The sequence below is a fragment of the Thalassophryne amazonica genome, chromosome 12, assembly GCF_902500255.1.
Source record: "Thalassophryne amazonica chromosome 12, fThaAma1.1, whole genome shotgun sequence".
Classification (NCBI taxonomy): domain Eukaryota; kingdom Metazoa; phylum Chordata; class Actinopteri; order Batrachoidiformes; family Batrachoididae; genus Thalassophryne; species Thalassophryne amazonica.
This window is the reverse complement of record NC_047114.1, coordinates 40,796,679-40,822,762: the sequence shown is the minus strand read 5'-3', so window position 1 is coordinate 40,822,762 and position 26,084 is coordinate 40,796,679. Positions and strand designations below refer to the sequence as shown.

Below are 26,084 nucleotides of genomic sequence, written 5' to 3'. Positions count from 1 at the left end.
GAAGAAAAAGAGAGAGAGATGGAGGGAGAGAGAAAGCGAGCAAGAGAGAAAGTGAGAGAGAGAGACAGGCAGAGAAAGAGTGATAGTGCTGTCTTTTCTCTTTAAGTCTATAAAAATAAGACTATAAAAAATAAAAGTACGAAGTCTATTAGAAAAGTATCCGACCTTTTTATTTTTTTCAAAAACCATATGGATTTAAATCACGTGTGATTGCGTCAGACAAGCTTGAACCCTCGTGCGCATGCGTTGAGTTTTTCCACGCCTGTCGGTTGCGTCATTAGCCTGTGAGCAGGCTTTGAGTGAGGAGTGGTCCAGCCCCCTCGTCGTTGTTTCATTGCCAGGAAATGGCGGAATGATTTGGGCTTTTTTTCCATCAGAAATTTTTCAGAAACTGTTAGAGACTGGCAGCTGGAAACCATTAGAAAAATTTATCTGGCTTTCGGTGAAAATGTTACGGGCTTGGTAGAGAATAAGGAGTGTTACTGTCGCTTTAAGGACGGCCCCCAGCGGCTGTGTGGCGCGCCGCGCTCCGAAGCCGCCATCGACAGGCTGAGCGACCATTACATTCCTAAACGGATAGCTGTCTGGATCCGTGACCATCGTGTGCAATTTCTCTGGTTATCACAAGAGCTGGACATCAACCATTTTCCGGCACATTCCACTGTTACAGGAGTTTTTGTCATGGAAAGCCGAACAGAGGCTTCGCGCGTCACGATGGATTCGCTACTGGAGCGAGACAAAACCACCTCCGTTTTGGTCTCACAGGACAGCTTTGAGATGGCGTTCAGACAGCTGTCGTGGTTTTTCCATCGAGTGATTATCCGAGAAATTGTGGATGTGCCTGGACATGCCAGAACATGTCCAGTGAGGCTTCATCACGGCGTTGCTTTGCGATGCGCGGAATTCCTCCGCACGTCTGTCTCAATGTGCCGAAAAAGTGCTGATGTCCACGTCTTTTCATAATTCCTGTGCTAGTCAGACGACGTCCCGGATAAAACACAGCATCCAGTTTGGAAATGAACGGCACATTCCACTGTTACAGGAGTTTTTGTCATGGAAAGAGGAGCAGAGGCTTTGCATGTCGCCCTGTGACAGGGTGCACTTGATTTTTTTTTCACAAGGGCACCCTAAAAATTGCGTATGAGTACATGTACCATTTTGAGGACAGAACACATTTCCAAAATGCCACAAGAAACCACCAAAAAATAAATAAAAGCACTTAATTCTTTCACTAAAACATTGTATCTTAGATGTACATTCTGATAAATTGGGCCCCATAACAAAAAACAAAAACATTAATTTGTCATCCCTGCCCGCATCAATTTTTTTCCACAAATTTCATTAACAGCGATACAGCTGGTGCAAGAACTGGCATGTCCGCTAGGTGGCGAGTATGATTTGGCCAAAGACTGTCACTGATAACCACAGTCAGTTGCTCCGTATCAATCACACACAGTATGCATGTTTATCACGCTACTAGTGTGCAGTACACTGACTGTATTCAACATGGAAACAAGATTTATTTTAAAAATAGCTGATATTTTCAGTTCCTCACTTGGTATGCAGGTGCTGTGTGTCATTTCTAAGAAAATAAATAAATAAATGCACCCTCACCATTTTTTTCTGATGTCAATGATGATAAACTATGATGATGATGTTTGTTTGTTTTTTATGAGGTCTTGTAGCTGAACTTTCAGGTCTTATTTTTAAGAAAATCCTCCTCTATACTACTTCATCATGAAGCTTTATAACTGGGGATACACAATATCCTCATATAAAATCAAACAGCTCTGGTATTGGAACAGTACTGGTATCAGCAGATATCCAAATTCAGGTATCGGGATAAACAACAGACATGCAAAAAGTATGTCCATTTGTCTACACAAGCACACGTAATTCCACTTGAAATGGTTGTAACTTCAAAGTAAATTCATGTTGTCTACCACCACTGACATTAGCTGACAGACCATGTTGTGATGACTGCACAGAGGCAATGTCCACTCAAAACGGACCAATAACCATTCCTTTTATCTTGCAAAAATAAAGACAGTGTAAAGATTAATGCTACCTCTTACTTACACTCTTCATGATAGGGCTGTCCCACATCAAACCATTCACGCAAATAACAGATTTGTTTTGTTTTAACATAATAAAAATGTATCACAATATAAATAGCTGGGTTTCTTTTACAGATTAGGGGAGTAGCAAGATGGCATTGGTGTGTTCCTCAAGCTGTCCACTTTCTACCATCGCCACCAAAGTTGGGCGGAGGTTATCATTTCACCCGTTTGTTTGTTTGTGAACAGCCTGTAAACCACAATTTTTCACATATTGTTATGAAATTTTTACAGAGGATTCATATCCTAATAGGCTAGAACTGATTCAATTTTCAGTCATAGGTCAAAGGTTACTGTCAGGAAAAATCTTGTAAAATTGGAAAAAATCCCTATCCTTTAACATTAAACAAATATTCAAAAAGTCACAACTGTGTCAAAAAAAATTTAATTTCCTCCATATATTAATTACTGAATTTAAATTACTCTCCTGTTTGTCAGCTGTGCTGCTCTGTTAGTGGGGAAAGAGGAGAGCAGATGGAAGTCTGAGGACACCTTAAGTGAGCATTGTAATTTTTCCTTAACACTTGCACGAATTTGATCCTCACACTGGCACGTAATTTAGTATGCCAATGAGTGAAATGTTCAAAATTTCTGGCATGCATGAATTTCGTGCTACTTGCATGATGTGTTCAATCTGTTGTCTGTTTCACACATCCTTTTTTCTTTTTCTTTACTTATTGCACATCTTATCTTCTTGCACATTTCATTTGCACATTTTATTGCTGTGAATTATTCCGTGTTTAGTGTATATTTATAAATGCCATACAGAGAGAGTGCAGCTCAAACCAAAGTCAAATTCCTTGTATTCTGTGGATGCATGGCAAATAAAAGCTATTTTGATTCTGAATTAGCTGTGAACATTGCGCAACCTATTTGCAAACAGTGTATGTCACTGCGTGTCATTGCATGCACAGTTTACGAATTTACTCACTGGCATGCACAACATTTGTGCAAGTGTGTCAAGGTGCATAGCATGGTGACGTCACAGGCTGGTAGCTAGCTGCAAAACTCAGTTTCGTTTGTGTGTAAATATATCCTCTTTGTCATATACTATGTAAAAGATAGCAAGAAATAAACCCTTCTAAAACTGAAAACACTCTTTTTGTAGGGCTGGGTATCAATCAAAATTTTTCGATACCGGTTCCGGAAGGATAGTTTTTTTTTATACCAATTTTATAAGATCAATTTTAACAAAAAGAAAATTACATTTCACATTGTACAAATCTTGAGTTTTATTTTTCAGCTTTGGTAATTTTCCACTCCAAGCAGTTTTCTAACAGAAAAAATAAGCAACAAACAATTTCCAGTGCAAAAGAACACTTGAAAACGCTGTAGTTTTTGTCAAAAGCAATTCCCCTTTCAGACATTTTGGCATGAATGTCTCTCCATAGATTCTGAGCTGAGCTCAGCTGGCTGCACGTCAGTGCAGAACGTCTCATTTTGGGAGGAAAAAAATTTTGATTGATTGCAGTTTATTGTTTGTATTACATCGTTTGGAAAGAGGTGTCATTTGATTTAACCAGCGATTCGCTTTGAAGTTATTAATTCCGACTGGACTCTATTTTTCTAATTTGACTCGCTCGCAGAAAGCCGCTGTTTGAACGTAACGTTTCTTTCTCGCAACAAGACAGGAGTCCAAGTTAGTGACTTCAATCCACACAAAAGTGACTTACGATTGACATATTTTAATGGCTGTGAGAGGGCTTAAGAAGCAGATTTGCCGCTTCTGAAAGGCAGTGAAGCAAAGAACCGAAGCAGCGGGTCGGAACAGTGCTTCATTGCTTCAAGCCTCAAAACGATGCACATATTAAGTTACAGTTGAAGCAAAGTCCGGTGGTGGAGATTTTGAATCAGGCTGCTCGTGCTCTGTAAGGCGGACATGAATGCTAAGAGGAGGATGGCTGCGGACCGCTCTTCTTGCACGTGATTAACCTCTGGGTACCGAAACTTGGCACCGAAAGATGAGGCATGTTTCGATACGCGGTACTACCAAAGTATTTCGGTCGGTGCCACAAAAGACCCGAAGTTTGGTACCCAGCCCTATCTTTTTGTAACCTGATAACACATTTTGCGGCGTTAACATGCACGCTAACATCTGCTAACTAAAAGCTAACTTCCTATGGAGTTAAATTTGTCTCATTAATGCACAGAGGGTGATCTACAAATATTCCTTGATTTGCCGCATTTGTCAAAAGCTCATGTACATGCACACGCAAAGCCTCCTGCAGACGCTGTTAAAACGTAAATATTGTTTTTGATTGACTGATTAATAGAGGGGCTTCATTGAACATGTACAAATTGTATGTAAGACAACAGGATCATAATAATTAATTAAACAACTCCAAATTCTGAAGAACACAAGGCTCATACGGCCAAGGGTACTTAGCATTGTGTTATATTTGATTATACACCAGTGTTTTCACATCACGCATGTCACAGCTTTCTGGTCTCCCTCACATCTGGGTATCTGTTATTACTTTTGCATTATTTTGTGGTTTGCTTTCTCCGCTCTCACATCTCCATGTTTCTGCATCATCCTCTGTACTTGTGTTTCCTCTTCTCTACGTGCTTGCACATTTCGCTTAGGTCAGTGTAATGGTTTCTCTTGTGTGCAGCATCTCGCCATAACACGAGGCTGAGTTTTGAATTGCAGCGCGGCTTTTGACTTTGTAGCTCATCAAATCAGCTGTAAACATTTTCTGTCGCCCTGTTTACCTCATCTAGCTGTGTTTCCCTCTCTGTTCTGAGTTTGATTAAGCTTTTATTGTTGTCAGCTCCTCAGCGGTCTTCAAAGTGGTGTCTGTTGCTTGGTTACCATGTGGTCTAATTATGGACATCCACTCCACCTGTGCAACCAGCATTAATGAGCGTCTTATTAACAAGTTTGTTGACAAGCGTGTGTGTGGTTCTGCATTTCTATCCCCATGGCCATTAGTTGTTAGTATCTACCTGCTGTTATCTGGTTAATCTGAGTTTTCTTATTTTTGAACAGAAATACAAGTGTTTTGTTTTCAAAGGCCAATTTTTGTTAATGAGCAACCTCAGGCTGGATTGAACTCCATCTCTGAATAGGACTCTTGAAGAACTCTGCCCCCTGGTGTTTGATTATCCACATTACACCTGTGGTTTATGTTTTGTGTTATTTGTTGAATTTAGCCCCCTGATCTCTGATTAACCTCATCACATTCATTAATTAGTGATTGATTGCTATTGTGCTTCTTTTGCTTAACTTCTGAAGTTATGAATAAATCTAGGACTGGGCGATATGGCCTAAAAATAAAATTTCAGATTTTTTCACCAAAAAATCAATTTCCGATTTTTTCTGATTTTTTTCCCTACTTTTTGAACAATACAATAAGTATAAATGACAGAGATAACTCAAAACAAGTTTTTTCTTTAATTTGATCAAAAAGTTCTTTAATTTGATCAAAAAGTTAACAAAAGTAACCCCTATTTACCTCCTGCAATTGAAGTACCAGCTGTTCTTTTGTTTTAAATAGTACACTTGGATAAATGATTCCACCACAGTAAGCTGCTTTTTAGCTGGAGTTTCTTTGTTGTAGCGATCTTGTTGCTCTCATGAAGAGTGGCTTTTCTCCCACTCTGCTGGACACCTCTGTTTTAGATGCAGGAATAAGATTGTTGTGCTGCTGCCAGGAAGTTACAGAGGAGAGAGTGAGATGGAAATGATTGATCTGCTGTGGCGACTCCTAAGGGGAGCAGCTGAAAGAAAACAGAACGCTTCAGACAAACTTTGCAGCACGCAGTCGCTTGTTCCACATCTGTCACTGCTAGGGTTGGATATCGGGAACCAGTTCTTTTCAAGAACCGTTAAGAAATTATTTGATCCACCAACATCAATAGACATTTTGCTTAACAATTCCCTTACAGGTCCTTCAGAGCGGCCGTTGTTTTTGAGGGTGGTTGTCAGGAAAATTATCATTTCTCTATGTTGAGTGCAGACCCTCCAGCATGTTTGCAAGCTTGAAGCATGAAACAATGAAGCAGTGCTCCAACCCACTGCTTTGTTGGTTCTTTGCATCACTGCTTTTCAGAAGCAGCAAATCCGCTTCTTAACGCCTCTCAAACCCATTAAAATATGCCAGTCGTGAGTCACTTTGGTGCGGATTAAAGTCACTAACTGGGACTCCTGTCTTGTTGCAAGAAAGAAACGAGAATCGATCTCCGTTCCATTCGCACAGCTCCAAATGCTGCACAGCTCTCTGCCGAGTCAAGTTACAAAGACAGAGTCCGGTCGGAATTAGTAACTTCAAAGCGACTCACCATTTAAATCAAATAACGCCTCTTTCCAAATGTTGTAATACAAACAATATACTGCAATTGATCAAAACAGTTTTTCCTCCCCAAATTAGACGTCCTGCGCTGACGTGCAGCGCAGATGTATGGAGTGACATTCATGCCAAAATGTCTGAAAGGAAATGCTTTTGACAAAAACTAGAGATTTTGTTTATTTCTACTTATGTCCAGAGATCGAGGATCCACCATGTAGATTTTATTCAAGTCCAGGGTTTAAGGATCCAGTGACCAATTTCATATTTATTTACTTTAAGACTCAATAAAATGTTGTTGACATAGAAAACCTGTACAGCCTACTTTTAGTACACAGAAAATATCGATTCCGCTTATCGACCTGATTCCTTATCGATTCCCTTATCGATACCTCCTGTGAATTTTCTGTGGACATGAATAAACTCTACATGGTGGATCCTTGATCTCTGGACATAACTAGAAATAAACAAAATCTGTAGTTTTTGTCAAAAGCATTTCCTTTCAGACATTAACGGCATGAAAGTCTCTCCATACATCTGAGCTGAGCTCAGCCGGCTTCTGGAGTCTGCAAGTCTGCAGCCATACAGTCTTGGGCTGCTGCACGTCGGCGCAGGACATCTCATTTTGGGAGGAAAAAACATTTTGATTGATTGCATTACAACTTTTGGAAAGAGGTGTCATTTAATTTAAACGGCGATTCACTTTGAAGTTATAAATTCCGAGCGGACTCAACTCAGCAGAGAGTGGCGCAGCGTTTGGAGCAACGGAACGGAGGATGATTCTCATTTCTTTCTTGCAACAAGACAGGAGTCCCAGTTAGTCACTTTAATCTGCACAAAAGTGACTCACGATTAACATATTTTAATGGTTTTGAGAGGAGCTAAGAAGTGGAGTTGCCGCTTCTGAAGAGGAGTGAAACAATGAAGCAGTAGATCCAAGCACTGCTTCATTGGTTCAAGGTTCAAAGCAAAGCCGCGCTGCAGAAACGGTTGATTACAGACCCGCTGCAGGGTCTGTAATCAATGTGGAGAAATGATCATTTTCCCGACAAACACCATCAAAAACAAAAGCTGTTCTGAAGGACCGATAAGGGAATCATTAAGCAAAAGACTATTGATATCGGTGGATCGAATCATTTAATGATACCCGAAAAGAACCGGATCCCGATGCCCATCCCTATTAATCAGGCCAAATATTCAAGGGTATGTCAACTTTTGATCAGGGCTATTAGGGTAATTGCAGTTATTTTTTAAAAAGGGCACACACAATTAAGTGATAATAAATGGCTTCATCTGAACACTATCCTTAAGTAAAAGAAAGGTATTCTTGCATGATAAGGCATATTTTTGCAATAACAACCCAAAATTTCAGAAATTCTGCCAGGATATGTAAATCTATCAGCACAACTGTACATACCTAAACTTTGCCCTGTTAATACTTTAATCATCTTAACTGGTCTTACAACTGGAAAAATTACACAAGAGAATATCAGATGACCTCAGTCAAGTAGGCTCATGTGCATGCACATACAATCAAACAGCACAAAATAGAAACACAACGTGGTTGTCTGTGAAACTGAGCACAAAAACTTACAATGAGCTTGTTACCGCAGTACTTATCGATCAAACCCAAAAAAGTATCATGATGATGAATGCTTCAGAAATCTCACAAATTTCTCAAAAGGCTGAGTAAGAAGAATCTGAGTTGTGAATGAAGTAGTGCAGCAGAACAGAAGCAGCAAACCTGGCATTTAGTCTAAGTTAGTAGATTCAAATAGCAATATCCTAATCAACAGGGTTTTCCAACCAGGCAGTCCGAATCAGCTAACATTTAATGAGAGACTGCAGTACTGATTTGCAGAAGGAAAACAGGTTTCTACCCAACTTATTATTTCAATCACCATCATCATCATCATCATCACCCTCCCATAACCTTCATAATCATCATCATTATCATCATCAGCAGCATCCAGCATCACCGTCATTAAACAGGGTTCAAGCTTACGCCATCCTGACACAAAAGCAACAAGGCTGGACGCAACATATAACATATACAATGACGCTTTATGACATGCTATAATTTGCGCAAAAATCAAACAAACTTAAAATTGACAAAACACTGAAGGGGGTCTGGCATGACATGTCACACGACTAGTCCTAAAAAAAGAAGAAAGAAAAAAACCCACATTGCCACATTGATTAGACTCAGGAAGTCTGATCTTGTTTAGTCGACTAAACAAGATCAGACTGCTTTATGAAACCGGGCCCAGGTCTTAAAAACTGGAGGAACACAGAAGATGTACAAAGTCAAACAAAAAAGGTATTAGGAGCAAGTGGACGGGTGAAAGGTGCAGTGGTTCACAGGAGAGGCAAATCATGTGAGCATCACGTTGCGGAAAATCTCCCACAAACTCATGGAAAAGAGCCAGAAGAGGCAAAATGTATTAGGCCGGTACAAATTACAGCACATTTCTGACATTGTTTTAGTCCGTAACTGAGCAGGCAAAGTCTGCCAGCATGCACTGTTCTCCTCTCTCACTTGTGCACTCTGTTGGCCGTTCACAATCTCGTGGTGTGTTAATGTACTGATGGAACATATAGTGTACTCTGCGCTGAACACATTGCTGCCTGCCTACTCTCTCCAATGACACTGCATATGAGATGAAGGAAGATGAAGCTTGTATGGATTTAGAGAATCAGGTTTCATTTATCCTAAATCAATAAAAATACAGTGCATCTGGAAAGTAACATTTAATCTTCAGTCTCTGATCCGAATGTTAAAAGGTGAGACAGTGGCGTCTCACAGACGTTTCCAAACGATTTTCCAAATACAAACATCATGAAATCAGACCACAGACTAAATCCGACACGTGCCAGGAAAACAAAAATAACCCAGAAACATTTTCTACTAGTCACATGACACAACCAACCATTGGGAGGCCAACATAGTGCACCGCTTTGTCCCAAGGCTTGTGATTGGCTCCCAGGTGCAGTAAACATCAAAGTAGCCATCAGGAACAACTCTGACAACATTTTGCTTCAATCAGTACTTGATTTTGCCAGAAATTTCTACATTTCCCCCCCAAAAACCAGAATTCCAGAAATTTCCGGAAAACTTTCACCACTGAAGAACTTGGAGGAGCTTTGCAAGGAATGGACTAATACTGGAGTCACTGCATGAAGACTCACCACACACAAATGTGTCCAGGATACAAGCTGCAAGTGTTAAATTCTTAGGGTCAAGCCATTCCTGAACCAGACACAATGTCAGAAGCATATTCATCAACCTGTATCAAAGCCATTTCTGCCTTTTCTGCTGATTAAAGTCTCTAAACGGGACTCTTTTTCTGCAAGAATCGTCAACTGCTTCACACGGACAGTTTTTATTCGTTTTTCATTAACGTGCCTTTTTTGTGGAGCAGCTAACACACGGCTCTCTGCCGTGGACTGGAACATTAATATCTCCTACTTCTCTGGTTCCTAAACTAAAGTTAGTGGCCTTCGTGAAAATAAAAATAATAATAATAATAATAATAATGATAATATCCTCTGCTCCATGTCTGTGTGTGTTGCGGGATTTGCTGCGGCTCTCTGCCAAGGTGGAAAGACAGATTATTTTGCGATCAATAACTTCAAAGCAAATCACCGTTTTAAATCAAATTATTTCGCGATCAATAACTTCAAAGCAAATCACAGTTTTAAATCAAATGACACCTCTTTCCAAACATTGAAAAACAATCTACAACCTATCTGAAAAAAGCTGTTTTTCCCCAAAATGAGACGTCCTCTGATCCGTTGGGGAGAACATATCCTGTCCACATCCACCTCCCGATCCAAATATGTCCACTTAAATCAGTTTTTTACACCACTATCGATGTCTTTAACATGGTCTTCCTCCTCTCTCTGTAATTTTGGTCATGTTACAGATGCAGCTCAACAGACCAAACTTTCAGAAAATCAAAATGTCCACGTCCGGGTACTTTCAGAAACTTTCGATATTACAGAGATTCTGATTGGCTGAAAATTCGCTGTTGTAGAAAAAGTAACCAATAACATTGCGCGTTTTAGCTTGCATTTTCAGCAATGCGGTTCCATGCATATGAGGAAAGGTTTAACAAGCACGGCTGACCCTGTTGCACCTCCACCCACCCCAATTTTTCTCCGCGGATTTACACTGATCTCAGAAATGGCCCAGAAATCCAGAAAAAGCCATAAATCCGCAGATCTGCTGAAAATCATGAAAAGTCAAAAGAGAAAAACTGATATGAGTTTATAACTTCAACTTTTTTTTTACAAGAGATGAGGATGCCCATATTGTCTGATGAGAAGGTAAGAATAATAATAATACAATAACATGCTTTTGGAGGGCGGTATGCATTTTCAGAGGCCAAAATAACAGATATTCGCCCTTGTCTAACTCGGGCGAATATCTGTTATTTTGGGCGACTGGTCATGAACGGAGGGACTCAGAAAATGCACACTGCACGACAACAGCGTGTTATTTGCATTATTATCACTTTTTACTGAGATACACAACACGTAACGCGTACACAAAAAGTTGGCTCACTTTAACTTTTGTTGTGTCGGCTGGCACGCGTTGCTCTCCAAATTCGGCAGTGAGTCCTCATCAAGCTGGCTGCTTTAGCTGCTGTTCATTGTCGTACTACCCATGAGAAAATCATCCGGAATATCCATATTGGGACCAACACACACTTCTCGCCATTTCATCTTTTCCTCTGCGGACAGTTTTTTGTTTCCTCTGTGGACAGTTCTTGGGCTGCGCGCACTACGACATCATTTGTTTACGCACAGCGGGCGGGTATAGCCAGGTAGTGTCGACGTAAATCTACGATATCGGTCTAGCAACGCCTCGGTAAAATGATAATTATATTTATAACACTTTCTGGATAAATACATGCATCCTACCCACTGATCCTGGCAAGCAAATGCTCGGAAACAGTTGGGGATACTCGGAACTTGCCCAAGCTATAGACTTTCAGCCACCGTAATGTATATGCATGTGCTTCAACTGCAATGCTTGGATCCATAACATCCAGCATCAATGTTCCATTGTTTCACTTGGTTAGCAAGAAAATATTCTGTGCATTTCCTATTTATTGCAACTGATATTTGCAATAAAAGTCCACTGTTTACTTTTGCAATGTTCTAAAAAAAAAAAAAGCCTCTGCACAATGTGAATTTTTTTCATAATATAGTTAAATAACTGTCATGGAATTGCCACAGCATTGTTTTACCCTTTCAGAGGCATTTATTTTAAAAGCAAATAACTATACTGTGCTGTACATTACCATCCATTATGGCTACAACTAAGGATTTTTTTTAATAATCAATAGATCAAGAAAATAATAAATGAATTGACTATTTGCTAGGTCCATACAATGTCAGAAAATGGTGAAAACGTTCCATGTTCTCCAGAGGCCAAGATGATGCCTTCACATTTTTTTGTCAACAGTTCAAAGATATTCACTTAACTGCCACAGATGATTAAACTGGTAAAATAAAACAGAAAGCATTCATGTTTAAGAAGGTGAAATCAGAAAAAAATTTACTCTCAGTGATTAATCGATTATCAAAACAGTGGTTAATTTATTAGTCAATTAATACATTGATTAATCCTTGAAGATCTAGCATCCATGGTTCAAAGCTATACTGCCATACAAATTTTTGGCCATACCACCTCACCCCAATACAAACGGTAACAACTGGGATGTAAACTCCCGATTGTGTCATTTGGCAGCCTTGGCCCAAATTAAGTGTGCAGGACTAAGTGGGAATCGAGTGTCCTAAATGTCCTCTTTGTCTTTGTCCATCTGGTACTGACATAGCACAAAATTAACAGAAAGAACTCAGTGTCACATTTGCAGTTTTAGAACAGTTAAGAATTGCACACAAGAACTTTGAAATAAAAAACAAACACCGCGTGCAAAGAGTTTATGTGGACGCCGGGCTGCCCAGGTCACTGTGTCACTGGTAATGCCGCAGTTCATATATGTGTTAATGTCTGCATTATTATGTTTTCATGCCTGTGAAAATTATCTGTGTCAATGGTTGTGTTATTACATGTTTTAATGCCTGTGTACATCATCTTTTCCAATGCCTATGTAAACTGTGTTTTAATGCCTGTGTACATCATCTGTTTCAATGCCTATGTAAACTGTGTTTTAATGCCTGTGTACATCATCTGTTTCAATGCCTATGTAAACTGTGTTTTAATGCCTGTGTTACTACGTTTTTATGCATGTATAAATGATCTGTTTTAATGCCTGTGTTATCTGTGTAACTTATGTGTTCATGACTGTGTTATTACATGTGTTAATGCCTGTTATGTTTTAATGTACTAGGTCTGTTAGAAAAGTATCACACCTTATTTTTTTTTCAAAAACCTGATGGATTTGAATCACGTGTGCTTGCGTGATTTTTTTCACGCCTGTCGGTTGCGTCATTTGCCTGTGAGCAGGCTTTGTGTGAGCACTGGTCCTCCCCCTTCGTTGGATTTTCATTGCAAGGAAAGGATCAAATTTTTCCAGAAACTGTGAGAGACAGCCAGGTGGAAACCATTGGGAAGATTCAGACAGCTTTCGGTGACGATCCTACGGGCATCACACAGATTAAGGAGTGTTACAACCAGTTTAAAGATGGCGCACAATGGCGGGGGCCATCGACAGGCTGAAACGACCAGATCATTTCCAAAGTGAACGCTGTGTTGATCCGGGACGTCGTCTGACTACCAGAGAAATTGCAGAAGAGGTGGACATCAGCACTTTTTCGGCACATTCCACTGTGAAAGAAGATTTTGTAGTGAAAGACAGGCGGAGGGTTCGCGCGTCGGGATGGAGCCACTAATGGCACAGAACAAAAAGCACCTCCGTGTTGGAAGTCTCACAGGACATGTTGTGACATGTCCAGCTCCTACACAATTTCTCTGATACTCACTCGACTGAAAAGCCACCGAAAGCCGTCTGAATCTTCCGAATGGTTTCCACCTGGTTGTCTCTCACAGTTTCTGGAAAAATTTGATTCAGCGCTGCTCCAATCGTTCAGACATTTTCCTCGCAATGAAAATCAGACGAGGGGAGTGGACCAGTGCTCACTCAGAGCCTGCTCACAGACGAATAACGCAACCAACAGGCGTGAAAAAAATCACGCATGCGCACGAAGGTTCAAGGTTGGCTCATGCAAGCACACGTGATTCAAATCCATCAGGTTTTTGAAAAAAAAAAATAAGGTCTGATACTTTTCTAACAGACCTCGTATGTGTAAATTATCTGTGTTAATGCCTTTGTTATTACATGTTTTAACACCTGTGTAAATTTACTGTGTTAATGCCTGTGTTGTTACGTTTTACCGTCTGTGTAAATTATCTTTCTGTGTTATGTGCTAATGCCTGTGTTATCACTTGCATTTATGCCTGTCTTAATGCCAATGTTATTACATGTTTTAATGCAGGTGTAAATTACCTGTGTTAAAGCCTGTTATTATCTGCATTAAAGTGTGTGTTGTTATCTGTGTTACTGCTTGTGTTATTATCTGTGTTGATGCCTGTGTTATTATATGTGTTAATGTCTGCGTTATTACATGATTTAATGCCTGTGTAAATTATCTGTGTTAATGCCTGTGTTATTACATGTGTCAATGTATGTGTTATTCTATATTTTAATGCCTGTGTAAATTATCTGTGTTATAGCCTGTGTTACTACATGTTTTAATGCCTGTTACAGGCATTGACATTAAGCTTTTTAGTGTACTTGTCCATAGGACAAGTAACCCTGGCAGTTTACTTGTCCTATAGAAAAAACTGGTTGTCCAGACAACCCGTGAGTGAGATTCAAATTAAATGTTATCACATATACTTTGCACTGACTTGTCACTTAATAAAAACCTGTCATACTTATTTTGTTTGTAAGTATTTTAACTTTAATATTCCAACATAAGAATTGCAGCTGAAAGAGAAAAATCATTACATTTCAACATTTTCTGGGACTGAGATTCAGATTAAATATTTATCACATGTACTTTGCTGTGACATATCACTTCATGAAAAAGTTAATATTGTCACTCCCCTGTGTGGGTGGTAAAATTTTGCAATTTTATTTCAGAAGATGTGGCAACAGAAACAGTTCATCTGTGGTAATACAGGGAGCCACTTATTGCCTTAATCCAAATTAAAAAATAGAAATACGTCACTAAAAGACACAAAACATAAATAATGCATGGCCTGTGGTCTTAAAGTTTTTCAAAATGTGGTAGGATGGACACGTAATGATCCTGACATTTACTTTGTTTTCTATTTCTGTAACTGCAGACTGTATGAAACCAACATATTTCATGTTTTGTGAGATCAGCTTTATTTTTATTTATTTTTGTTAATGTACGAGGTCTGTGAGGAAAGTATCCGACCTTTTTATTTTTTTCAAAAACTATATGTATTTGAATCATGTGCGCTTGCATCAGACAAGCTTGAACCTTCGTGCGCATGCGTGAGTTTTTTCACGCGTCGGTTGCGTCATTCACCTGTGGGCAGGCTTTGAGTGAGCACTGGTCCACCCCCCTCATCGGATTTTTATTGTTTAGGAATGGCGGAGCGACTGCCGCTTTGTTCCATGAAAATTTTTTCAGAAACTCTGCCAGACAGCCAGATGGAAACCATTTGGAAGATTCAGATGGCTTTCGGTGACGATTCTATCGGTATCACACGGATTAAGGACCATTAAAACTAGATTAAAAACGGCCCACAGCGGCGGAGGGCGCACCGTGCCCCGAGCGGCCATCGACAGGCTGGAACGAGCAGATCACTTCCAAATTTAAGGCTCTGTTGATGCAGGACGTCGTGTGACTAGCAGAGAAGTTTCAGAAGAGGTCGGGATCAGCACTTTATCGGCACATTCCACTGTTAAAGGAGATTTTGTAATGAAAGACGTGCGGACAGATTCGCGCGTCGGGACGCAGCTGCTCATGGCGCGGGACAAACAACACCTCCGTGTTGGAAGTCTCACAGGACAAGTTGGAACATGCCCAGCTGTTAAACAATTTCTCGGATACTCACTTGACTGAAAAGCCACCGAAAGCCGTCTGAATCTTACGAATGGTTTCCATCTGGCTGTCTGGTAGAGTTTCTGAAAAAATTTTCATGGAACAAAGCGGCAGTCGCTCCGCCATTCCTAAACAATAAAAATCCGACGAGGGGGATGGACCAGTGCTCACTCAAAGCCTGCCCACAGGCGAATGACGCAACAGGCGTGAAAAAACTCACGCATGCGCAAGAAGGTTCAAGCTTCTCTGATGCAAGCACACATGATTCAAATCCATGTAGTTTTTGAAAAAAATAAAAAGGTCGGATAGTTTTCTCACAGACCTCGTATATCCATACCTACAATTGAGGCCTGCAGTATTTTCCAAGAAAAAAAGGTTGGGACAGGGCAGTTTATTGTTAATGGAAGAATTACTTAATAATATTTACAGCCAGTTTTCTTGGGAAATGTCAGAGGATGAACACATGGACATTTCCAACTCACTGAATATTTCTCAGACTTTATTTACATCAATCATTCAGAAATACAAACAGTGTGGTACTTTATGGTAAATGTGTGTCAGGTAGGCAGTTCTCAAAAACTAAATGTCCATGCTGGAAGAAGACAAGTGAGGGAAGCCACCAAGACACAACTCTGGAAGAATGTTTGACTTCTGTGGGTGTGAGTGAGAAACCGGGACTATAACAACATTTTTATTTTCATCTTCATTTTACATACAGTCGCTACTTTTTTTTTCATTTGTGGTTGTTTCTGTTCCATTTCTGAAATTAAAGAACTGCTATAAGGAAAAGTGTTAACATTTTATTGTTTTTTAAAACTTTTTAGTAGAACAAACACAAAAACCACACTCTTATAAAGAAGGACAAAATACACAAACGCGCAGGAAAAACTGAACAATGCAGACTGATTTGACTCGTGATTTTTGAAAATAATAAGCAGTAACTTACTTACTGTAACTAACAGAGCTACAGCCTAATAATTTTGAAAAATAAAAATCATCAGCCTGTATTTTTATTCTGATTATAAAGTTCATTTCCTCTTTTTTCTCCTCCTCAGTCACGTTTTGTGCTTGAACATTAAACAACTGAAAAGAGGGGTATCACTTTTTTCTGACAGGTCACAGCAGGTGAAGGTCAATTCTGTCTGCTCTGATATTGCATTAAGCAGCACTGGTGACCCTCAGGGCTGTGCTAGTTCACCTTTTTTATTTACACTGTATACCAGTGACTGCATCAGCTTTCAGCCAAACCAGTATGTTGTTAAATTTTCAGATGACACTGTAATACTCAGTCTGCTAAACACTAGTACTAATTCAAGTTGTCACAAATCTGGAGTGGACAGGTTTGTGAACTGGTGCGATGTCCATTACTTGCAGATTAATACTAATAAAACAGCGGAGATGTTGATGGACCCTAGGGCTGTTGGAGACCGTAGTGTGGTCACCATACATGGACGTAAGCTTTCGCGCGAGGTGCAATGACAAGACGTGATGTAAATAAGAAAACAAAAAGGCAGGGGTCAGGTATTTTGGTTCCAAGCGATGAAAATAAAGAATTTGAATGTTTTAAACCAAAAAAAATGCCACTTGTCTGGTCAGACAACAATTAGAGCATATTGCTTGTCTGATCACATTTTACACTTGTCCCAGACAATCGGGCAAGCGTTAATGTCGATGCCTGCTGTTTCTATATGTTTTAATGCCTGTGTAAATAATTTGTTTTAATGCCTGTGGTAATACATTTTAAATTATCTGTGCTAATGCCTGTGTTATTACATTTTAATGCTCACTGTTTGGGGAACCACCTACAAAACTAATACAAATCCTATATTTTTACTTCAAAAGAAAGCTATAAGAATTATTAGTAAGAAACCATATTGTGAGCCAACAAGTCCAATGTTTGTCTGTTTGCATATTTTAAAATTTTGGAATTTGATGTAATACAAATTATGTTTAAAGTAAAAAAAAATGTCCAGGACCTGTTTAAAATGAGGGACACCAGTTATAATTTGCGAGGAACATTATTAGTTCAGAAATCAAAGATTTAAACTACCGTAAAAAGTCATTGTGTTTCTGTTAACGGTGTTAATATTTGGAATAATTTCCCGGATAACATAAAATTACTCGGTAATTTGGTTGGCTTTAAAAGGCGCTACAAAATTATTTGATTATTTGTTATAGTATGATGAATTAGGTTTATTGATTTTGTTTTGTTTTTGGTGCACTGCAATTTTATATACATATGTATAATTCTTATTTTTTGGTTAAAGAGGTGGGCGTTTACAAGCTTTTACTTCTGCCTACACCCTTTCGGGCACATGGTGCGTTGTTGGATAGTTATGTTTTCTTGTTGTTTTTGGATCTGTGCATGCTGAATAATTCATTAATTCATTCATTCATGCTTGTGTAAATTATCTGTGTTAAAGCCTGTGTTACTACATGTTTTAATGCCTGTTACTATATGTTTAATGCCTGTGTAAATAATCTGTTTTAATGCCTGTGGTAATACATTTTAATGCCTATGTAAATTATCTGTGTTAATGCCTGTGTTATTACATATTAATGTCTGTGTAAATTATCTGCGTTAATGCCTGTGTTATTACATGTTTTAATGCCTGTTACTATATGTTTAATGCCTGTGTAAATTATCTGTGTTAATGCCTGTGTTATTACATATTAATGTCTGTGTAAATTATCTGCGTTAATGCCTGTGTTATTACATGTTTTAATGCCTGTGTAAATTATGTTTTAATTCCAGTGTTACTATATGTTTTAATGCCTGCGTAAATTATCTGTGTTAATGCCTGTGTTATTATGTTTTAAAGCCTGTGTAAATTATGTTTTAATTCCAGTGTTACTATATGTTTTAATGCCTGCGTAAATTATCTGTGTTAATGCCTGTGTTATTATGTTTTAAAGCCTGTGTAAATTATGTTTTAATTCCAGTGTTACTATATGTTTTAATGCCTGCGTAAATTATCTGTGTTAATGCCTGTGTTATTATATGTTTTAAAGCCTGTGTAAATTATGTTTTAATTCCAGTGTTACTATATGTTTTAATGCCTGCGTAAATTATCTGTGTTAATGCCTGTGTTATTATATGTTTTAAAGCCTGTGTAAATTATGTTTTAATTCCAGTGTTACTATATGTTTTAATGCCTGCGTAAATTATCTGTGTTAATGCCTGTGTTATTATATGTTTTAAAGCCTGTGTAAATTATGCTTTAAAGGAGACCTGCATTGAAAAAAATGCAGTCAGATTTTTTGAACAAAAAAATGACTTACATTTACACATGAGATCCTTCTGAATGTAGTAAAGTAAATCTGCAAGCCCAGATCTGTCATTCAACGGAGAAATCTTAATTTGAAAATGACAAATTTACAGCTAACATTTAGCCCTCCGCAAATTGTCCCTCTCATCATGGACACTGCCGAGACGTCACGGACAAGACCCTCTCCCAGCATGCATTGCGCCAATTGTAATTTGTGGATTTACGTCAGTTTGCATCTGCACCTTTTTCTTGTCTTATACGGAAGGATCTACTTTTTTTAAAACTTCATATTGTCTTGCGGCACGTTTGGTGAGTACACATTTCTTTTATTTGTGCTTGAAAATTATTTTGGGGGACTTTTTCATACGCCGTTTGATTGAGTGGTGCCGCAATGAAAATCTACTGTCTTTCGCCTCCGGTTGCATCGCGGGATATGGATGCGAGACCCGCAAAGAATCCCAGTCATTAAAAATATATAAACCTCTCTCAGCGTCCATGGAGCTCTGGGGCTCCGATTGCTGAGACGTGCGGTGCTGTGGATTTTGCCGCAAGAAGTCTGTCCTTGCAGCAACAGGTGTACCGGCTGCTTCGCATTAAAACAGCGAGCATAATCTCAGGACATGTGCCAAGTGTGCTGCAGCTCCATTCAGTAGACAGCCCGCTGTCGATGTCGTTGCTGATCTGAGCACACAGATCTGTATCTCACATTCATTGCAGCTTACTTTTGGATGTTGAAACCAGGACGTGTATAAGTAACATTACTAACAGATAAAATCAATTTCAATGCGGGATCGGACAAAAGGCGGGAGCGCGTCGTCTTGTCCCTGACGTCATGGAAATGATACGGCTGTACAAACTGTTTTCACAGAGGGCTAAATTTTAGCTGCAAATTTGTCATTTTTAAACAAAGATTTCTCCGCTGAATTACAAATTTGGGCTTACAGATTTACTTTACTGCATTCACAAGGGTCTTATAAATACATATCAGCTATTTCTTTCTGAAATCTGACCACATTTATTTCAATGCAGGTCTACTTTAATGCCTGTTATTAGACACTTTAATGCCTGTGTAACTTATCTATGTTAATGCCTGAGTAAATTATGCTTTAATGCCTGTGCTATGACATTTTAATGCTTGTGTAAATAATCTGTGTTGATGCCTGTGTTGGGCGATTCTCTCAAAATAACGCCTGCATGGCTAAATTTCAAAACTACTTGTATAATATATTCGTTGATTTTATTTAAAGCTTAATGGCCCAGTCACACGGCACACGACGATTCCTTAACGAAGGGAAAAAGTAAAAAAGTCACAATTCGTTGAGAAAAGGTGGACGAAAGAGCTTTTATCACCGAACAGTCTGCAAAGCAAGAGTGCAAAAGGGACGAAAGAGGAAATTAACAAGCTCACGATCTCGACGAAGCGCACCTGGAGCCACAGCTGCAGCAGTGTGTGTCTGCGTCTCTGCGTTCCAGGACTCGGCACTGGGACGGAGCTCATAGCACCTGAGTCCTGGAGAAACTGCAAACAGAATCTGTGGAGATCTGTGTGCACGTCAGTGGACCACCTGCTCTGGTTCCTCGTCCAGAACAAAAGAGGGATCATGTCCGTCATTATCAGAATCCACACTGTCTGTTGATACGCTGCGCGCTCCGTCTTCCTCCAATTAAAAAAAAGTGTTCCGTGGTCACTGCTGTATCACAGTATTATGTTCTAAGCCATATACCGGGGCTGTCAATAAAGTATAGGTCCTTTTTATTTTTTTCAAAAACTATATGGATTTCATTCATATGTTTTTACGTCAGACATGCTTGAACCCTCGTGCGCATGCATGAGTTTTTCCACGCCTGTCGGTGACGTCATCCACCTGTGAGCACTCCTTGTGGGAGGAGTCGTCCAGCCCCTCTTCGGAATTCCTTTGTCTGAGAAGTTGCTGAGAGACTGGCGCTTTGTTTGATCAAAATCTTTTATAAACCTGTGAGGCACATCGAAGTGGACACGGTTCTAAAAATTAAGCTGGTTTTCGGTGAAAATTTTAACGGCTGATGAGAGATTTTGAGCTGATACTGTCGCTTTAAGGACTTCCCACGGTGCGAGACGTCGCGCAGCGCTCTCAGGCGCCATCGTCAGCCTGTGTCAAGCTGAAAACCTCCACATTTCAGGCTCTATTGATCCAGGACGTCGTGAGAGAACAGAGAAGTTTCAGAAGAAGTCGGTTTCAGCATTTTATCCGGATATTCCACAGTTAAAGGAGATTTTTTTTAATGAAAGACGTGCAGACGGGTCGGCGCGTCTGGACGCAGCCGGCGCGGTGCGGCGGCACAGGAAAAACACCTCCGTGTTGATAACCATTTGTAAAATCCAGGCAGCTTTTGATGGCTTTCAGTGGAGTGAGTATCTGAGAAATTGTTTAACAGCTGGGCATGTTCCAACTTGTCCTTAAGGCTTCCAACAGAGGTGTTTTTCCTGTGGCGGAGCGTCGCGGCGGCTGCGAGCCGACGCTGCAATCCGTCCGCACGTCTTTCATTAAAAAAATTTCCTTTAACAGTGGAATATCCGGATAAAATGCTGAAACCGACTTCTTCTGAAACTTCTCTGTTCTCTCACGATGTCCTGGATCAATAGAGCCTGAAATGTGGAGGTTTTCAGCTTGAAACAGGCTGACGACGGCACCTGAGAGCACTGCGCGACGTCTCGACCGTGGGAAGTCCTTAAAGCGACAGTATCACCTCAAAATCTCTCATCAGCCGTTAAAGTTTTCACCGAAAACCAGCTTAATTTTTCGAACTGTGTCCACTTCGATGTGCCTCACAGGTTTAGAAAAAATTTTCATCAAACAAAGCGCCAGTCTCTCAGCAACTTCTCAGACAAAGGAATTCCGACGAGGGGCTGGACGACTCCTCCCACAAGGAGTGCTCACAGGCGAATGACGACACCGACAGGCGTGGAAAAACTCACGCATGCGCACGAGGGTTCAAGCATGACTGACGTAAAAACATATGAATGAAATCCATATAGTTTTTGAAAAAAATAAAAAGGACCTATACTTTATTGACAGACCTCGTATATTTATTTATAACAGAAAACTGTCAAAAGGGAGAATAAATATAAATATGTGTAAAGATGATAGAATATATCAGAGCAGTAAATTAATCAGTGCGTGTGAACGCGCACATTGACTCACGTGCGGTTATTTCCACCAGCTGATCACTGATCCACAATGTGAATTCTTCCTTCCAGAACAGCTCTTTATGTCATCATTTTGATTCATCTGCCTGTTGCCACATGTACAGAAGGACTGGATTGTCATTCCTACACTCACATTGTTATATTTAATACAAAATAATAAGCGCACGCAGCAGCTCCTGCTGTCGCTGATGCTGCATTCAAGTACTGTCGGAAATTACACAACTTTTTCGTTGTTTCAAATTCAACAGTTGCTTGTGGCAAAAAAATGAATTATATCCACACAAAAGATTCATTCTGGCCTATGTAAGGTGCCTGAGCCCATTGAAGCTGCCCCCCCCCACACAGATAAAAAAAAATCCAAGCAAGCAGGCTGAGTTTGCCCTGTAATTTCCGACGGTACATGAAGCAGCAGCAGCCTCGGCGCTCACAAACCGGCTTCTGCGCTGTGTGAAAACATTCAGCTGCTCCAACGAAGTCAAATTAAACAATAACATTACAAAAACTACACAAACGCTTAAAAAACATCAAGAACGACAGCAAAACGAAACAAAGATGAACTGAGGTTTTCGCTGCCCTTCGTTCAAATTTTTCAACAGTTTAAAAATCCTGACGAAGCGCCCGCTGCAGGAACGAAGCTGCGCGAAGGTTAAACGATGCCAACGACAGTCAACGAAAGTCCAGATTTGTGGTTTCATCAGGGCTTCGTCACCCTTTATTAAGTGCCGTGTGACTGGGCCATTATATATTATTTTATTAGTATGGCTACCAAATTTCATGAAATGTTGATTTTCATGGGGGAAACAGCTAGTAAAGAGGGCATGTTGTTTGAGTATGTTTGTTGTTAACAGAAACTGCTTTCAATTTTAAGGGTCATTTCTGCAAAAAATAAAAGTTTTGTTATACATAATTGAATTTAGCATATATGTTAGAATCAATTTATATATTTAAGCCTTTTATTTCTTGTATTTTTTCATTTTCCTTTATATTAAGGGGTCAAACTAAACATTATAAGCCTAATATGTCACACACGTGACACTAGATATTAATTTATTTTTTAATCAAACATTTGTATGGTTTCTCATTAACTTTATACTTAAAATTATAAATCAACAGAGCAGTCTTAAAGTATAAAATGAAAACTGTGTGGAAGGATGCATTAAATTAGCCTTCAAGGCAAAAAGAATAATTGTCACACACGTGACAAATTGTCACGTGTGTGACCATCACGTGTGTGACCACTGCAAATTATATGCTAAAAACACACTAAAATTATATAAATATTCATAATTTTTGCTTGAGCCTACAATATTTGCACTCAGTTGCAATTCGCTTCGCACATGAGCAGTAATGAGCCATGAAAAACTACATATGGCATAAACAAAGTGACTGAGCAATGGAGGAAAGTGAACAAAACGTTGCAAATGAAACGTCGAATTTACAGCCAAGGTTAGTGTTTTTATATACTTGATTGTTTATTATTTAAGGTAGAAACTGTAAGGAAAGCTGGAAATGTTTTTACTCTAGCTAAAAACTAGTAGTTGTTGAAGAAAATATCAGAATAAAAGTGCTGTATTCTCTGGATCTTAAACAGTTTGTTCGCCATTACAACATGGCTGCTGTTGCACATGCATGACTTTGCTGTGTTGTTTTGGGACTAAAATATGGAAAGAAGAAACGTATTAATTAAATTCTGCATGGAAATTCTGTATAACTTGTCTCAGAAGTTTCAGAAGGATTTCTCATGGAAGTACTTTGCCACTTCACATGGTAAAGGTGTCGTGGACGGAATTGGTGGTCGAGCAAAATCTCTAGTTCGCCAGAAGTCAATGAGCAAAGATGGGAGTCATGCCGTACAAAGTTCAAAGGATTTTGCAAAGTTAGCAAGTGATCTGATGTCATCAACAACAGTGCTGCATATTGATCAGCAGGAGATTGATGAAGCTGTGGCATTAGCAGACTCATGGGAGGACACACTAGCAGTTGTTGGAATCCGCAGCTTGCATGATGCCCAGTGCATTTTCAGGGATGGCAAGATCGAGTTTCGACATGTGACTGGCCAGACAGAACCTGATGTAATCATCCGTTATGATGCTGCTCAAACGCAACTTCAAGGTATGTTTATAATTGTTCTAGACAGTACAAACTGTTCATGTATATGTCTGTACACAGTATACGAATTATATGACAGGTTTGCTCTGTGTATGTTAGATGTCTCAATTCTTGTTCCATTTCTATTTCAGATGATATAGCCTCTGCACATGTGCCAGTTGATGTTGTAGCAAGGGACTGGGTTGCTTTCATTTATGATGATCAAGGGCGTAGGTTTGGTCTCAGCTTTGGTAGGGACAATACCACCCCCCCCACCCCCACCCGGCCCCCCTGCTCACCACCATCACCCCCTAACCCACTCATACCATTAGACGCACAAGTACAGCATAATACATAACATATGATGACATAATGCTGAATAATTTAACACTTTATTTACAATATTAAGTGTGTAGGCAAACAAACAAATAGCTTAAATAACAAAATTGCACCCAAAATCACGAATCTATTCTATAGGCCTACACCTGAGAGAACAAGACAACAACAAAAAATACTTGTGGAGCTAACAAAAAAAAAAAAAAGTTTTTGCAAACAAGATGTATAATCTATTCTCTTCATCAATAATGCAGTTGTAGGTATCTGGCAACCTAATTTGCCAAAAAAAAAAAAAGGGATTTCCAATGATATATATGGTGTATTACGGTAAACGTAAGCCTGTGATGTCATAACGCAGAGGAAAAACACGGAAGTTTCACACTAGTGCGCCGCTGATTCTCATTACCGTAAGTTCTCATGTAAGCCCTCACTCTGAAAAATTTCAACACTGACAGCAAGCCAAGAACCTGTGCTTTCCAACAGTATGCTATATCAATCAATCAATCAACTTTTTTCTTATATAGCGCCAAATCACAACAAACAGTTGCCCCAAGGCAGTAAAGTGCGTTCGGTAACTTTTGAAACGAGGGAAAAGTATGAAAAAGAGCGCAAAAGTGACAGAAAAGTACATAGACAGACAGCAAACATAAATGTATTTTTTAAGGAAAAGGCAGGATGTTAGTGTCATTTGTGAAGGTGTGTGTGCGTGTTTGTGTGGGTGTGCAGTTTATTTTAAGTGTGGCGCACAGCATTGTTCGCAACCCCTCCCCCCCGCCCTTCTTGTTTTTCTGCACCGGAGCAGTGTTGCCAGATATGAAATATGAAACTATCGTACCAAAACCTCAAAATTATCGTATTTTGGGAGAAATTATCGTACACAAACAAAACGCATACAACGTAGCTATTTTAGCGTTGTTTTTTTTTAATTTACAAAGAATTTTATGTCACATTTTTAAACAGTAATTATATTAATGGGGAAACTATGGCACAAAAAGAACGCAAATGCACAAGCAAATGCACTACCAGACTGTGAAGTAACACAAACATGTGTTAATTACCAGACTAGAAAGAGTCGAATTCAACCTCGAGGTCGCTGTCCTCATCCGATGCCATGGCCACTTGTGCAGATTTTGTTGAACACAGAAAAAATGTTGACATCTCCATAAGGAACTTGAACTTTTTTTATTTTTCTTGTATATCTCTTTGCTCTTGTGTTTTGTTCGTTTGTTATTGCATTTGTTGAAATAGTTTCGAAAAAAAAAAAAAAAGATGTTGGTTGGGGAATCTTCCTGTCCTGTCCTGCAGAGATTGGATGGGAACTCATTACTTTGTATGGGGAGGGGGCGGGCTTTCAAATGACTGTCCCGGCAGCCCAAAGCCAGCAGCAGCCCTGTGTGTGGTGTGTCTTTGATGCCGCCTGAGTGCAACGCCTGCAAAATGATTCTTGGGTGTCAGAGAGAGATGCGTGTTTGGGCAACCAACTGAAATTATCGTACATATTGGGTTTTTTCCCATTATAGATCGTACATCGTACAGATGGCAAAACTATCGTACAAATACAATAATTATCGTACATCTGGCAACACTGCACCGGAGCCACCCATCCTCTGCGCTCCGGGACCTCCCACTTTACAAATTAAGCACTGCCTGCCACGAGATGCGCTTTGTTTACGTCCATGTGAGAAGAACGTGAGCCAATGAAATTGCAACATGGGTAACCCTGTCATTCTGGCACGTCGAAAACACA

General features: G+C 39.6%; 1 protein-coding gene across 3 annotated transcripts in view; it reads right to left on the bottom strand.

The window, feature by feature from the left end:
* tfr1a (transferrin receptor 1a) overlaps positions 1–26,084 on the bottom strand; it is a 98,592-nt gene that overhangs the window by 54,823 nt on the left and 17,685 nt on the right. The window contains exons 1-2 of one of the 3 annotated variants that reach the window (XM_034184123.1): positions 22,585–22,611; positions 10,966–10,972 (exon numbers count right to left, since the gene is read on the bottom strand). The exons of 1 other annotated variant lie outside the window; for it this stretch is intronic. The gene's annotated coding sequence lies outside the window, so the exon portion shown is untranslated. Of the gene's footprint in view, positions 1–10,965; positions 10,973–21,908; positions 21,947–22,584; positions 22,612–26,084 lie in introns of those variants that run through there. One more of the 3 variants, XM_034184124.1, reaches the window with a different exon arrangement.